The sequence below is a fragment of the Temnothorax nylanderi genome, unplaced genomic scaffold, assembly GCF_030848795.1.
Source record: "Temnothorax nylanderi isolate EJ_2023f unplaced genomic scaffold, tnyl_v1.0 TNYL_tig0001_pilon, whole genome shotgun sequence".
NCBI lineage: Eukaryota > Metazoa > Arthropoda > Insecta > Hymenoptera > Formicidae > Temnothorax > Temnothorax nylanderi.
The window spans coordinates 1,087,955-1,102,604 of record NW_027249063.1 but is presented as its reverse complement, the minus strand read 5'-3'; the positions used below and the strand labels follow the sequence as shown (position 1 = coordinate 1,102,604).

Sequence of the window (14,650 nt, the reverse complement as noted above, 5' to 3'; positions counted from 1 at the left end):
GTGGAATCGCGTCATTCCGCGGCGGCCAGGTATTTCACGTCGACCCGATGCAATCATCCTTCCACAGCCTAGCCACTGCTACTCTGTATAGCGGGGCTGGCGTTAATTGATCAAATTACAGGGCCGTGAGCCGCCGTCGAAATTGCAGGACTGACGGACGCCACGTTTTCGGACCCGCTCTACCCCGAAAGGGGGCCGTCATGGGGGTGCCCCGTGATACTACGTGAATTTCAACCCCTATCTCCGGATACCCTTCTAACCGCCCTCGAACGACCCTTCGTTCACGGGCGGAAGGGGGAGGTCGGGAGAAGGGGGATAGAGAATCACTTCAAACCGATCGGGATGATGTTCCGCGAGGCTGCTCGACCGGTCAAGTGTTCATTGCCGGTTCATTCGTGCGAATTCCGCTTTTAATTAATGACTACCCAAACTCGATGATTGATCGACAGTATCGTTGATTGGCGGCGTTGCCGTGTCGATCAGAATTTATCTCCTATTCGATAGACAATATCTTATTATTGAAGTCTCTCTTAAAAAACGTCTTGTCACTTGTTACGTATTTTTCGAGATAGCTCTTCTTTAAAGACCCGTAACTAATCCCTTAAAACTCCGCGAACAAGTAATAAAATTTCAATGAAAATATGTTAACAAATTGCCGTTGCAAAATAGCAAACAAATTACATTTCCAAATTTATATTTAAAAAGTCCATTTTCGACATATGATTATGATTGCAAGCATAGTTTATTAACTGAACATATAATAACATGTATATATTTTTCTTGAATAATTATATGTATATGTGCAGTTATATTTCCTCAATATATTTAAAGAAATTAAGAAACGCAATTATTTCCGTAAAAATAAACTGTAACATAGAATAAAACAACTGTGATATTCTCTGGACGTTTGTGAAAATCGTCAATGTTCATCGTTATTCATTTTCCGTGCCAAAAAATACGTTCACGCATTGTTCATAGTCATAAAATTCTTGCATTTATATTAATTGACCTTGTGTCATCATATTTGAATGAAATATATAGATTAACATTTTAGGGCAAAATTCTAGGTTTTTGACTCGTCTGGTATTTTGCAGGTGGTAGGCAATTAGCCATATCAAACGGCTTGACGTGTCTCGGGGCACATTTACTGCCGATCCTTCGGCCCGACAGACCACCAACAACGGCCAGAATTTGTTGCAACAGTGACGAGGGTCGACATAGTTAAATATGATCGACGTGAAACGAGTGCCGCCAACGCCCGTACTTAGTTTGCCATTGTTTATAGTTGTTTTCAACCTGCCATGGCAAAGAGAGCGCAGGAGAAGCTTAAAGCGGATTATTATGCATGGATTGCGTAAATATTCGAATACACCGATTTAATAAAATATGATTCAACACCAACGTCGAGCATTATTACTTTTATCTATCGCGATATATAAAATTAACGTGAAACTGTACGAGAAATTTAACGTAAATTACATATAAAGTTTAGAATGTATCCGCGCGCGCCCCATACAAAATTACATGCGCAGGCATCGAGTTTTACAGTGTTTTATTTTGCGTAATATGAAATAAATTTATAAATGGAAATTGCGGCATAAAAACAGTCACATACAATTTACTATACGTTTTGCAAAGCATTCAGGTTTCAATAGAATTGAAGCTACAGTTCTCTAATACTTTATAAATCGCAGGTTTTAATTGTATATTTTTTTCAAAAGATTAATGTTTCATATGCGCAGATATTTACAATATGAAAACAGAGGTCTACTGCATTTTCGAACAAAGGAAAAATTTTATGATAAAGGTTTATCATGTTTATTTGTTCTCCGTTTTTTTAAGTCCCTCTCGCGTACGTATTTCCATTCTCCTGCGAACAAACCTGAGTCTGAGGTATTCGTGCAAATCGATTCGCAAGATTCGTAAGACGGTTGCAGCAATAGTCTCGCGAGCAACGGGCGCTCGAAACATTGATTCGTACCGCTTGAAACTTCGCGACGCCGCGAGGCATAACTTCCGCGAATGTTTCGTACACGCGCCTAGGCGGTCAATAACGCTGAAAACTGGTCGGCGAGACGAAGGGAGCGAGGGGGAAATTGACGTAATGAAATATGATCGACGTAGAAGCGCGAGTGCCATCGCGATGAAGTTATCCAGCTTGGTTTTCACACAATGGATGACTTCGTTGAAATCCGTACACGCACCAGGCCGGCATATCTATACGGTGCGTATAACACGTCAAACGCGAAAATATTGATTCGGCCATTGTCGAACTCTCTTTGGCAGAGAACGATATAGATTCGCGCGAAAACGCGTGACACATGCGAGCTGAACTGCTACGCTTGTATCAATGTAATCGATGATATCCAGATATTCCAGATGACCCTCTCAAGTATAACAGGCCGGTGACAATTCCGAGCAAATGGCTCGATCAAAGTAACAATATTTAATTTTTTTTTTAACAAAACTTCGCATCGCGTGCTTTTGTAATATTGTAAAATTGCGCTCAAAACTACCAAAAATTGCTTGGCTATGACACCAGTACGAATGTTACGAAAAGTAATTTTTTTTGTAAAATTTGACGATATAAACGAGTCTGTTAATCTTTTATGTTCTAATTATTAATTTTCTAACGTAATTATAAAGGATTATTTTTTTAATCCTCTGTATTTATACTTGCGAAATTTATATTTGCGAAAGAATGAAATAAAAGGACGTATATGCTTTCTGCATAAACGGTCATATTAAAAAAAAAAATATTAAGCAATCAACGTAGGCGTGCAGTAGTCGATATTGCCGGCTGCACCGAATCGCGTTAAACAATTTACATGGCAAGCAGCCGAGGAATATACGAGTTCCATAACTCGATTCCTCGATTGCGATACAAACGAAATCATCCGCTTTTCAAAGTTTCCCGGGCCAACACGACCGGAAGATCGCGCAATTCCGTGCCCGTTTATCTTCGCGAGTGTACATAGAGAAACGCGGGCGATTGAAGTCGAGGGGAAGAGCAAAGAGTAACAGGGCTCGTCAAGGGCTAAATCGATTTGCCTGTACGTAGAAGCCGCTGGCGCATCCATCCTCTTACCATCATGCCGCCGACTTTTATTTGCCGGTTCAAGCTGTTCTGCACATCCGTCGTCGTCGTCGTCGTCGTCTTCGTCGTCATCGTCGTATGTACGCAAGTTTCTAAATTCAATGCACCGCACGCAGGGCGCGACGCGAAAAGGGCCATGGCAGAAAGGACGATTGGTGTGCACGAGAAACGGTGAGCGAGAAGGGAAGCATAGGGGCCATGAGGCAAAGGAAATCAAAAGGGGAAAGGAAAAGGTTGCGGGGAAAAGAAGGGGCTGACCCAAGGTGGAATCTTGGGAAGAAATCGAAATTGCAGGTTTTCGTCGAAACGCTGGACTGGTCAGACGTGACCGAAGTGCCGAAATAAGGGACACGGGCCGTGTCCCTCTCCGCACCAAGATAAATAGGATATTTTGAGATAAATGCTTACCTACGTGCTTTCAAATGGTATCGAGTGCGCTACCCCGAAGTTACCATGCCCAAAGTACTCTCGATCATCTCCCTTCCCTCTTCCCTATACGACAGAAATTTACTTACAGTAGAACCTGGAGACACACATACACATACACACGCACGTACGTACATACACCTTTACATCGTCACCGTCGTTCTCGCTGCAACGCGAGCATTACTCTGTCGGCGTTCCGAGAATTAAATGAACCGAATAATTGCATAGAGCACCTCGACGCTCATGGTGCCCCGAATCTCCTTTGCCACCCTTCCGCGCCTTTTCACCCTTTCATAGTTACTAAAGTAACCATTTTATCTCGCACGACCGACTTGCTCCGAATATCGATTCTCGAGGACGCGAACGTTTTCTTGAATAGAAGACTTTATTAATCTCTCTTGAAGTCTCGTAGATGTGTTTGATCAATTAACACTTCATTCTCGAAATTTAAGAATAAAATTATACTTCATTATTTAAATACACGAACAAACGCTTACGTAAACGCTTTAATTATTGACCATGAGAAAGAACTTCGCGATAATGAATCAATGCAGGATATTGTAGCAACAGAATCGATATAGTAAAATCTCGTGTAAATATCTGCATTGTTAAACGTATTACAGAGGTCGATGATAAACATTTTCCCAAATAATTTCAAATATTTTCTACTGTAAATACCGAACGTAAATTTGTTGAAGCGGCGAAACGCGAGTTGTTAAAGCTTACTCAAACATGAAGTATTGTATCTCCGCTATTGAAAATAAAATTTCAATGCTGCGAAGCGGTAGAATTTTTTGTTGATCCGACGAACGAGTTGCCCCAAAGTTGACACCTACGCACACAAGCCAATTCCCATCACTTTTTCCGAAAACGCCAACAGCCAATGAGTTCAAAAGTAACGCTTTATATTGTCTTTTTAATTTCACGTCATAATGTTAGTACAAGACTCATTCACGATTACACGTCATAATGCCAGTATAAGAATCCATTAACAATTCGTATTTTTATAGATTTTAACGTGTATATCGATCCTGGTAACAATCTGTGATATCATTCGCGTTTTTTAAATAAAGTAACGCTTTCACGCGAAGTGCATAGTTATCAAGCAAGAAATTTCATGAATATATTGTACGCAAAAAAAATATTAATCTAATAATCAGAGTGAAGAATAGGGCAAGGAAAGCCGTAACAGGATGTTTGTGTTGAATTATTATTTTTAATAGACAACTATTCCAACCATTTCTTAACTGTTTTTAGATGCTTAGCATCATAAATTAAATCGTAACGATTTAGTTAGGGGGGTGGGAGGGGATTTTACTACTCCAACCAAAATTGTGTTTCAAGTCTGACGATTTGTCGGCGCGAAGTTTACTATGGTTGGAATAATTGTCTATTAAAAATAATAATTCAAAACAAACATCCTGTTACGGCTTTCCTTGCCCTATTCTTCATTTTAAATTTTAATCCACGGAGCCATTTGAAAATTGTTAATCTAATAAATCTTTAAAAATATTCATTATCTATTTCAGTATCTTTAACGAACAAAGTGCTTGAATTTCTGTGAATTTTTCTTGACATAAAGAAAGGGCAGATATTAATCATCAGTATAACGATCGTATTGAATGTCCGAGAAAAAGTAAAACTTCTCTCATTTATCATTTGACAATTACGCGTGAAGTTGACACAAAATTCTCAGAGAATGTTCTAAAGCAATTAGTTCTTGAAAAAATCGAATAATACTTGATAAAATCATAGGATTCTTAATATATTGCGATTTCTCAACATGGTAATCAATATTTCCGAACAAAATTGTATCACTTTTTTTCAAGATTTTTTAATGCCGTTGTTTTGTCATTCTTGTCTGCTAAGCAAATTTTCGAAAAAGAATAAATATGGAAAAAATATGAAATTATCATGCAAACTTATTTTACATAAGCTTATTGTATATATAAGCATCAATCGTGTTATAAAGAAACTTGGGGGGGATCTGTCAGTGACGAATCGCTATCATTCACTTATAGTCTTTCCTTAATAGACCATGTAAAACGATATACTATACAATTTACGTCTCTATATAAACAATCATCCATCTACCTATACAAGACATTTGAATTACGTTTAATAGAAATGGGATAAAGTAGATATATTGTATCGTATGTCAAATTCAAATACCAAAAATTGCAACGAATTAGATTATAGCATAAACTAATAAGTATATAATTAATAATAATAATAATAAAATACTTACATTTATACATAATATCTATTATAATAACATGATGCATATAATTCAGTTATAATAAAATGTGTTATAAATTAGATAACTAAACTGCATTATAACATAAGGAATTAATTCGTGACTGTAATATGTAATTGGAAAAAAATGTACAAAAATTATGGAACATTTTAAAATCTTAGTGTTCCAATTTTACATAATAAAATACATTAAGTACATATGTGTGTGTGCCCGTAAGCAATTTTCTGTGTTAAGAGCATCTGAATATCCATATTACTTGCACATTCCATTGACGAGAATTACGATCTATTCGAAACGAGTTTGTGGAAGGGATATGAGAGGAGGAAGGCTAATTGCTTGATCGACAGCGACGTCGCTCGGACCAGAGGAAGAAAATTTCTCCCTCGATCCTTCAACGTCGTCGTCAACGTCACGTCAACAACATTCCATTACGAGGCTCGCGACGGCGACAATGTTGGTGTTCCCCTCGATCGATCTTCTTCCTAAAACGGTGCACTTTTAGTGTCGCGTCGGGCTGACGGGTAAATATGGATACCGTCAAAAATTTCGGGCGAAGTGCTCGAACGCAAGACGCGACGGGCACAACACAATCGGATGATCCGCGGATTTTTACGGGTCTTCAGTGGCAGTTCGAACGAAGAAAAGTCCATCACGCGACCATTACGAACTAACATCGTACTTTACACGCGTAACAAAACACTTTCCTCGGCGAAGCATCTGTAAACGCGACGTGCAGGCAGCTTGGAGAGGAATAAAAGTCGTACAAACATTGGAAACTCCGAAAGAGCATTTTCGGTAGATAGGAGTGCGGGTAAGTGCGGGTAGGGGTTCTCGAGTATGACCGTGTTGCAATTTATGTTCGAGAGCGCGAGAGATCGCAAAATCATATAACTGTTTGGAGTCGGCGCGAGAGCCAATGTTTACGCGAATAACTTTCGATAGTGTATAGACGGACCTTAAATTTTACAGCTGCATCAATGCGAAACGACATCCCACGCCGATTCTTTCGCGACTTGAGATCTGATATAGCCTAATAAAGTTTTGAACAACGATAAAAATGCACGTCCGTTTATTCTTCTTCTGATATAATTGTTATTACTATTTATATTTTGAAATATTTTTATCTCCTCAGTGTTCATGCAACTATCAATATAATATTTTACACTTTTACAATAATAATTTGTCTAAAAAGTAATTTATTTCTGACGCGTCAGTTACTTTAAAAAAGATATGTTTTATAAAATAAATACTTGATAAAATAATTTTGCATATATCTTGCAAATATATTAATTCATATATAAATCTAAGTTATATAATTTCTGTAATACCAAGTCATTAACGACTGGTCGGTTTGTCTTTTAAAAATTTAAAATTTTTGAAAGTTTTTGAAACTAGTGAGATTTTGATAAGAAAAACGTTAAGAATCCTTGAATATCTAATAGCACTTGCAACATACGGAGAATGTAGGCTACTGGAAAGTTGAAATTTGAATATAATTACCTAAAAAAGAGCAAGAGCTTATGTATAACGGAACATATATTTAATATCAATGCAATTTCTCTGTTCAATAATTAAAGCAATAGTTTATATTACATAAAAAAAAATATTAAAATTAAATACAAACAAAGATGTCAAATTCAGCATCAGCTTTAACATTTAACAACCTTTTATGCCATGATATTTTTGTAGCTAAAATAATTATGTTGGAAATTTATTTTTATTTTTAATAAAACAATAAAAGATGCACATTTTTATTGCGTACAGACAAAAATAATATGTAAAAGTCGAAGCTTTCATAATTGTGTGTTATAAATCATGATATTTATAAAATGATTGTTCTGTCATCGCGAATAAATTATTTAATTCCTAATATACATATATGTCCATGTTGATTTATGTTATCAATGCGTAGATTGATTTTTATTACGCGACGTCATTCAAATTTACGCTTAATGTGATGATCTGCTGCTGTCAATTTCACCGTTTATTTAAAGCGCGCTCGCATTATCTACCGCATTGCCGGCCCTACCGTTCCTCCACCTTTCATTATTATTATCATTTCACTTCTCTCTCAACACACAACGAGCAATTTCACCGAACGATTTAACGATACCTTAATTTGGTATTCATTCAAGCGCGCTCCATCAAACTTCACATCTTCCCCGAGCGAAACACTTTGCGCCATCGTGGCCACGTCTTCGCCCGTCTTCGCTCTCGATCGTGATTTCGCGGGGGAATATTTGCAATTTAGATAGGGCCGCGTATATAGCGACGGGGACGACGCGGCATCCGGTGCATCCTCCGGTGCTCGGGTGTGGACGAGGCGCGAAGGGGCACCGGGAGACAAATGTTTCGAGGGGAAGAGGGTGGCCGGTCGTCGCTTGCTCGCTGGCGTCGCGATGTTAAATAATCGCGTCGCCGGCACGTTTTCGCGTAACGAGGACGTTTATCAGGATCCAGCAACCGGGAACTGATTTACAAATAGGCCCCGAGAGAGGCAGCTCCTCCATCTCCCCTTCATTCCCCTCCTCCTTTCCTACCGACACCTTTCTCGCTCGCTCACCCGCTTACTTTACAAACTTCCCCCTACAAACATCCCTGTCCCACGTCAGCTTCTCCCTTTTCCTCGTGCCATTTTCCACTCTGCCTTCCTTTGGTGGCAGAGACGAATCAGCTTAAGTTTTCGGTGCATCGTCGAAGAATATTTCCTATTTCAAGCTTAGCCACGAGAATCGAACAAGAACAAAGAGTTTCATGTTTCATGATAATAATTTATGTATGATTCTCCATTGTTCAAATGTTTCAAATATTTCAAAACGCGATGCAACCATCATATAATATATATCATATAGCCTATTATTTTTAATTCTAATTATTTTCTAGTATTAACTTTTAATTATTAATGTTTATTTAGAATTGACATATTTCAACATAAGTGTTGCAGAAAGAAACTCCTAAAATTTTTATTTAGGTAATTGTAAGAAATTGACACGTCTCATAGAAGATAATTATATCTAAAATATCTCGTATATCTAAAACGCTATTTTATTATATGATTTATTATACGATAAGAGACAGGGCCTTTGTTACCCGGACTGTCTTGAAACAGCTAGTAAGTTCATGAAAAAGATACAAAAGCAATTTCTTCGAAATGAAACTCGAAGCAAAGGTCCATCAGACTCTTCCATCAAGAAATGGAATGGTATGAGTTCGTCTCGCGCGTAACCGCAAGTAGCATTAATTCGTAAGAGTTTATATTCCTCTCGTATTTTCGAAGAGAGACGAACGATAAAGTGGATGCGGTTCTTTCGGGATCTGGAGGTTAACCTAAGACGCTCTCCCTTCCCTGGCCTGTCCCTTCGTCGCGCGGCCCTTCCCAGCTTTTCCTCTCCAGGGAAATCATTTTCATTTAAGATCGTACACTACGACACCGTCCACGACCAAGCTAGCGTAGAACTCTCTCGCTCTCTCGCTTGGAATAAATTATTACCCGCACATCGACATGCGAATACCTTCTTCCCCCCACGGTACGTTTTGCAAACAGTTCTCGCGCCGCGATAAAAATAACCGTGGAAGCTGTGTCTATTCAAACGGCGGATCGCTTTCAACATACCGTTATCAAACGTTGCTGTTGTTCAATGAACGCCGAACGAGAGCTTTTTTTCCCTTCATAAACGCGTTATTATGTGTTTCCTTTCAAACAATGCATGCGAAAGAGTACAATCAAAGATCGCAACCAAAACTCGAGCGATTATGGATAATACACGCTCGTTTACGCACACATAATATACCCAAGCAAACGTAATACTTCAATTATGTATATCCTGATTTATCGAATAACAATAGTATAAGAGTTAAATGGTGTAAATATATATAGAAGTATAGAACTATCGAATTTGCTTAATTTCTCAATCAAACGGTTTACACATTGCCGTCTTCTCTGCCTATTGTGATCAAAGTGCATCCCAAAAAATTTAACGGTGTTTTCGTGAGCGAAAACTCAGTTTGACACAATCGGACGGCGTTTCGTTTTAACGAAGTCATGTTACATAGAACGAAGCGAGGCGGCGCGGTTTTGTACGAAGGATCAAAAAATACACCTGTCACGGCGTGAAATCGGAAAAAAATCGGCACGATGATCCGAAACAACAGAAAACAGTAAGCCTGCGTGACTGAATGCCACAGATTGCCAACAAATCCCTGCGAAAACTGTGTCATGTAAAACTTGCAGTTTCGCCATTGACCACGAAATATACGATACACAACGGCGCATTGGTGCATCACGATATGTAGTCGTTCGTAACAAAGCTGCATTTAAAAAAAAGCTTCCTGCAATAGTCTGTGAATGCATAAAGAAACTTTAATAAAGATTTTCAAATTTTTTTTAAATATCACGTCGAAATAATCAAAACAAGTTACTTTTATCTACGTTGCATTATAAGAAAATCAATCAAATTCCAGAAATAATTTAAAAACTATATATAATATACGATAAAAACGTAAATGTAAATATACATGTTATTTTAAGAAGTATTTTTACATACATATCTAATTATTATTAATTTTCAAATCATCGTATAAACGCCTATGGCATTTTTCTGTACGTTAAACTAATTTATTAAAATTGCATGTATTTTTAATTATGCTGAATATATTCCATATGTCTCTATTTTTATTCGCGTCTTTTTTCTTATTTTTATGCGGTTTTTGTAACGAAAGCAACGCTTACTTATTAAATTTCTATGTTATCTTTTCTACCGCGTTTTCTCTTTGCATTCGACAGTCTTTTTCGCCGTTTGAAGATTGACCGAGGCAGGAAACATAACTATCGAAACGATCGATATTCCCGAATAATAATTCGCTTGTCCCCGAAGATTCAACGATTTCCCGACGTACAGTTCCGACAAATCGGTGCGGTTGAGCCGCCGGGAGTACTGGGACGACCATAAAGCTCCTTGCCACGGGGTGAATCGAGCGCGGTGTCCGCGATGTAAATCTATGCATAGCTTTTGTTCCCCCGTCGTACACGCGTTGCCCCATTCGCAAAAGTTTTCTTATTGCTGTATTCGAATATTCGAATACGGCAAAGGTGTATAGCGAAAGAGATGGTATGCTTTATCGCTTTGCTTTTCTCTTTCCTTATGTATAATTTGGGAATTTTATCACTCATTCGATTTAGAAATACAGTAGAGTCATCGAAAAATATATAGCTGTCCATTTGATTTTATTTGTATTAATTTGTATCCTCTTCAAGGATTGCGTACGATTTTTCATAATTTTAATTTAGAGTAAGGTAAATTTAGAGTAAGTAAATTTAGAGTAACGAGTAAGATATTTTGTGTTGATAATTATATAAATGTTTAAAATTCATAACATTTCAACAATTCGCAATAATCAATTATTGCGAATTGGAATACAAATATATTATGTAATAATATATTGCAACAATATATTATGAAAAAATATATATAGTATTTTTTCTTCATTCCTAATTTCAGCATTATGCTATTATTTAACAATATAAAACATATATCTTCAAGTAATAAATAATGATTCTTAACGTATACATATTATAGTTTAAGATTATTAAATTTTTTATAGACCAGTCAGAGTCCAAATCCATTTGGAAACAAAATGTGATTTATAAAAAATTAATATTGCAATTTTATGGATTATTACCAATTCACACGGACGGAATAATTCGATGAAAGCTTATTAATCGCGCATGCAAACTATGAGGCGCAACTTTTCTCTCGAAATACCATAAAATAACAGATATCATGGCGCCTTTTTGAAGCGTGAACGAATTACGGGTTAAATCATTGAGCGCTTTCCAATTGCCACGCTGACTGAAGCCTGACCGCCATTTAGTGGACCGTACATACAGAGCGATCGTTTGGCGTGTAAAAATACGCGCCACTTTTGACATCATAATGAGATTGAGCGTCATTATAAGCGCATAAACACGTTCGACGCTCAAAAGGGGATAAAACGCGGCTTAATTATGTGCAATTAAACCCGGATGGCACGAATAGATAACAGAGTCCCAATGAAAACGATGTACCCGCTAATGGATTAAAGTCCAATTTTCTTCTCGTACAAACGACCTAACAATTACCGACGAGAGTATCATTGACAAATACATTGACGATACGACCATCAACATTGAAAAATAAATAGCAATGCTTTACGCATGCTTTAAAAGCCATTAATATCACAAAGAAATAATTGGGATTATATCGCGCTTATTCAAGCGTAATAATTAACAAAAGGCTAATAATCTGATAAAAATACAATGTAATAAATTATAATTGCATAATGCTCTCTGCAATGTTGATAATGCATATCGTCATTATTATCAGAATATAATAATATATTTCCACAAATTCATTAAAAGCGGAATATTAATCTCTTAATATTTTTATACAATCAATATCTACGTGGTACGCGAGATAAATAAATATCTCGGGGAAATCGACCTGAATATCCAACACAATTATAAAATGTCTCATTGCGCGGAACTTCTTTTACAAGGCTCCTTTGCAACGATCTTGTTGTAAAAGCTCCGACCGGCATTTGAAATTGCGTGTGCAGCTCCTGAAGACTCGACTAAAGAAACACCGAGGCGGAGTCGTTAAACTTATCGTCGCTGTTAATGAGTAGGGACTTGTAAAGAGACAGCCAACAGCATTTATCTCTCGTCGCGGCTCTTTGTGACGCGGACTGCAATCAACGGTGTAAAGGAGTTCGGTCTACAAACCCCTTACATGACTAACTTCGTTGCATCGAGACTTTCCTCCTTTATCTCCCACGCACAAGAAATCCCGAAAGACATTCGGCATTCCGCGCTTAAGAAACTTACGTCTTCTTCTAAACAGGCCACGTATTCTCTTTTGTTCTTTCATGCATTTCGTTCATTGCTTCAGTCACGTCACGTCTTTAATCATCGAGCGTGCACGGGCAGTCGAGGAAAACAAACTTTAGTTCTTTGAGTAAAATCTTCGAGGGACCGGTGGTGAATCGTCTGAAAGACGATTATTGTACGATCGTATTTTTGATTGCCGAAGCTGGTGTTGTAATCTTCAGTTTATATATGAATAAACAAAAATAGGATCGTTTAATAATTGTCGTATGCATGATCCCCTATCATCTACTTTAATAACGTATACTGCAGATTAATTAAAATCGAAAATTCTAATGCAAAAATATCTACGGTACAATAATTTTGAGTTATAAATGATTAAAATTATCCAATAATATCAAAAGTTCGCGCAAAGTTTAGATTCGTATTCTAAGTTTAAATCTATCGCGATCTATTGAATGTTATAAATTTATTTAATTCGGAGGTAATACTGATTTACTAATTTCATCATTTGGTTTCTCTTACTGCAGATACTATGTTATGTATATAACTGCAGTAATCAGCTGATATTGATTAGTGATAACTGATAGCGAATTTTACTGTAACACACTTATCATCTGATTCTATGTATCATTTACATATATCGCAGAGAAACGTTTTCTTTCTATTCTTCCCATATCTTTTAAACTGAATTCGATGGAACTATATTACATTATTATTTCTAATATCTCGTCAATTCTCGGAGTTTGATTATAAACTGAATCACATATCACACATATCTGCCTATATTTAATCATTTCTTTTTTAATATTCTTTTTCCTAAAATGGATTAAGCAATGAACCTATGAGACATTATATCTATTTATAAACCGCACAAATATAGAAAACGGGCTAACTAAGAACCAGGCGCGGTAAATAATGCGCGAAAGTTTTATTTTTATTCCTATTTTACATATCTTCCAACCTTGCCTCAGTGGTCGAATTGGTACGACACCTTCACGGAATGAAGAAAGTTTCAGGTTCGAACCCTGGCTGAGGTAATATTTTTCGCAATGATTTCTTTACAGTTATTTAGATGCATATAGCATCAAAAATTAAAATCGAATCGATTTAATTAGGTGTAGGGGGACCCCGATTTTACTACTCCAACCGGAGCTGTGTTTCAAGTCCGACAAATTTAGTCGGCACGCAGTTAAGGTTGGAAGATATGTAAAATAGAAATAAAAATAAAACTTTCGCGCATTATTTACCGCACCTGGTTCTTAGTCAGCCCGTTTTCTATATTCGTGCGGATTTCCATTGGAACACTTCGAATTCTACTTATAATATTTTTATATTCTAAACTTGATGTTTTAATTACACATATCTTCTCTATTTATAACACACTATTTTTTCATAGATTCATTCCCTTAAATGGAAATCAAATATAACTTAACACTCACCGATACGATGCGCAGCAGCGGAGTTGTAGCACGACTACGTTGATCTGTAAAATACAAATATATATCCAGATTTAAAAGCGGCTTCAAACTATTGTTTCAAAATATAATTGCGCACATTAAATTTTTACACATTTTTCTTTTAAGTGAAGATATTCATTAAAATAATTATATAATTTCCAAAAAATAACTAATTCCGCAGGTTTATGAATAATAAGTAATTAATAAAGTTAATAATATTATTTAAATAAATAATAAACTCACTTTATGGTTGCTCCGCCGGTGCCCGATGTCTCCCAAGCCTCCTCCTCCTCTCAGAAGTTCCTTCTCGCATTTGCACAACACTCACTCGCGAAAATACTCAATCACACGGCACTTTGTTCGACATTTCTGAAATAAATCACAAGCGGATTGTATTTTATTATATTGCGACGGAATAATATAGAAATTGTACAAATTTACTATTTGCTTAGCATTCACGACATTTCGCAAATTATAATCTGAATTTCCACGAAATCTCAAGAAGGAGATAGTTTTAACGAATCATTGATGTACAACAAACGCTGAAT

At 36.9% G+C, this 14,650-nt stretch overlaps 1 long non-coding RNA gene across 1 annotated transcript in view; it reads right to left on the bottom strand.

Annotated features, from left to right (window-relative positions):
• LOC139772089 (uncharacterized) overlaps window positions 1-14,650 on the bottom strand; it is a 154,328-nt gene that overhangs the window by 86,512 nt on the left and 53,166 nt on the right. Inside the window, exons 4-5 of the long non-coding RNA XR_011718055.1 lie at window positions 14,346-14,471; window positions 14,085-14,128 (exon numbers count right to left, since the gene is read on the bottom strand). This is a non-coding gene — a long non-coding RNA (uncharacterized lncRNA). The remainder of the gene's footprint in view (window positions 1-14,084; window positions 14,129-14,345; window positions 14,472-14,650) is intronic.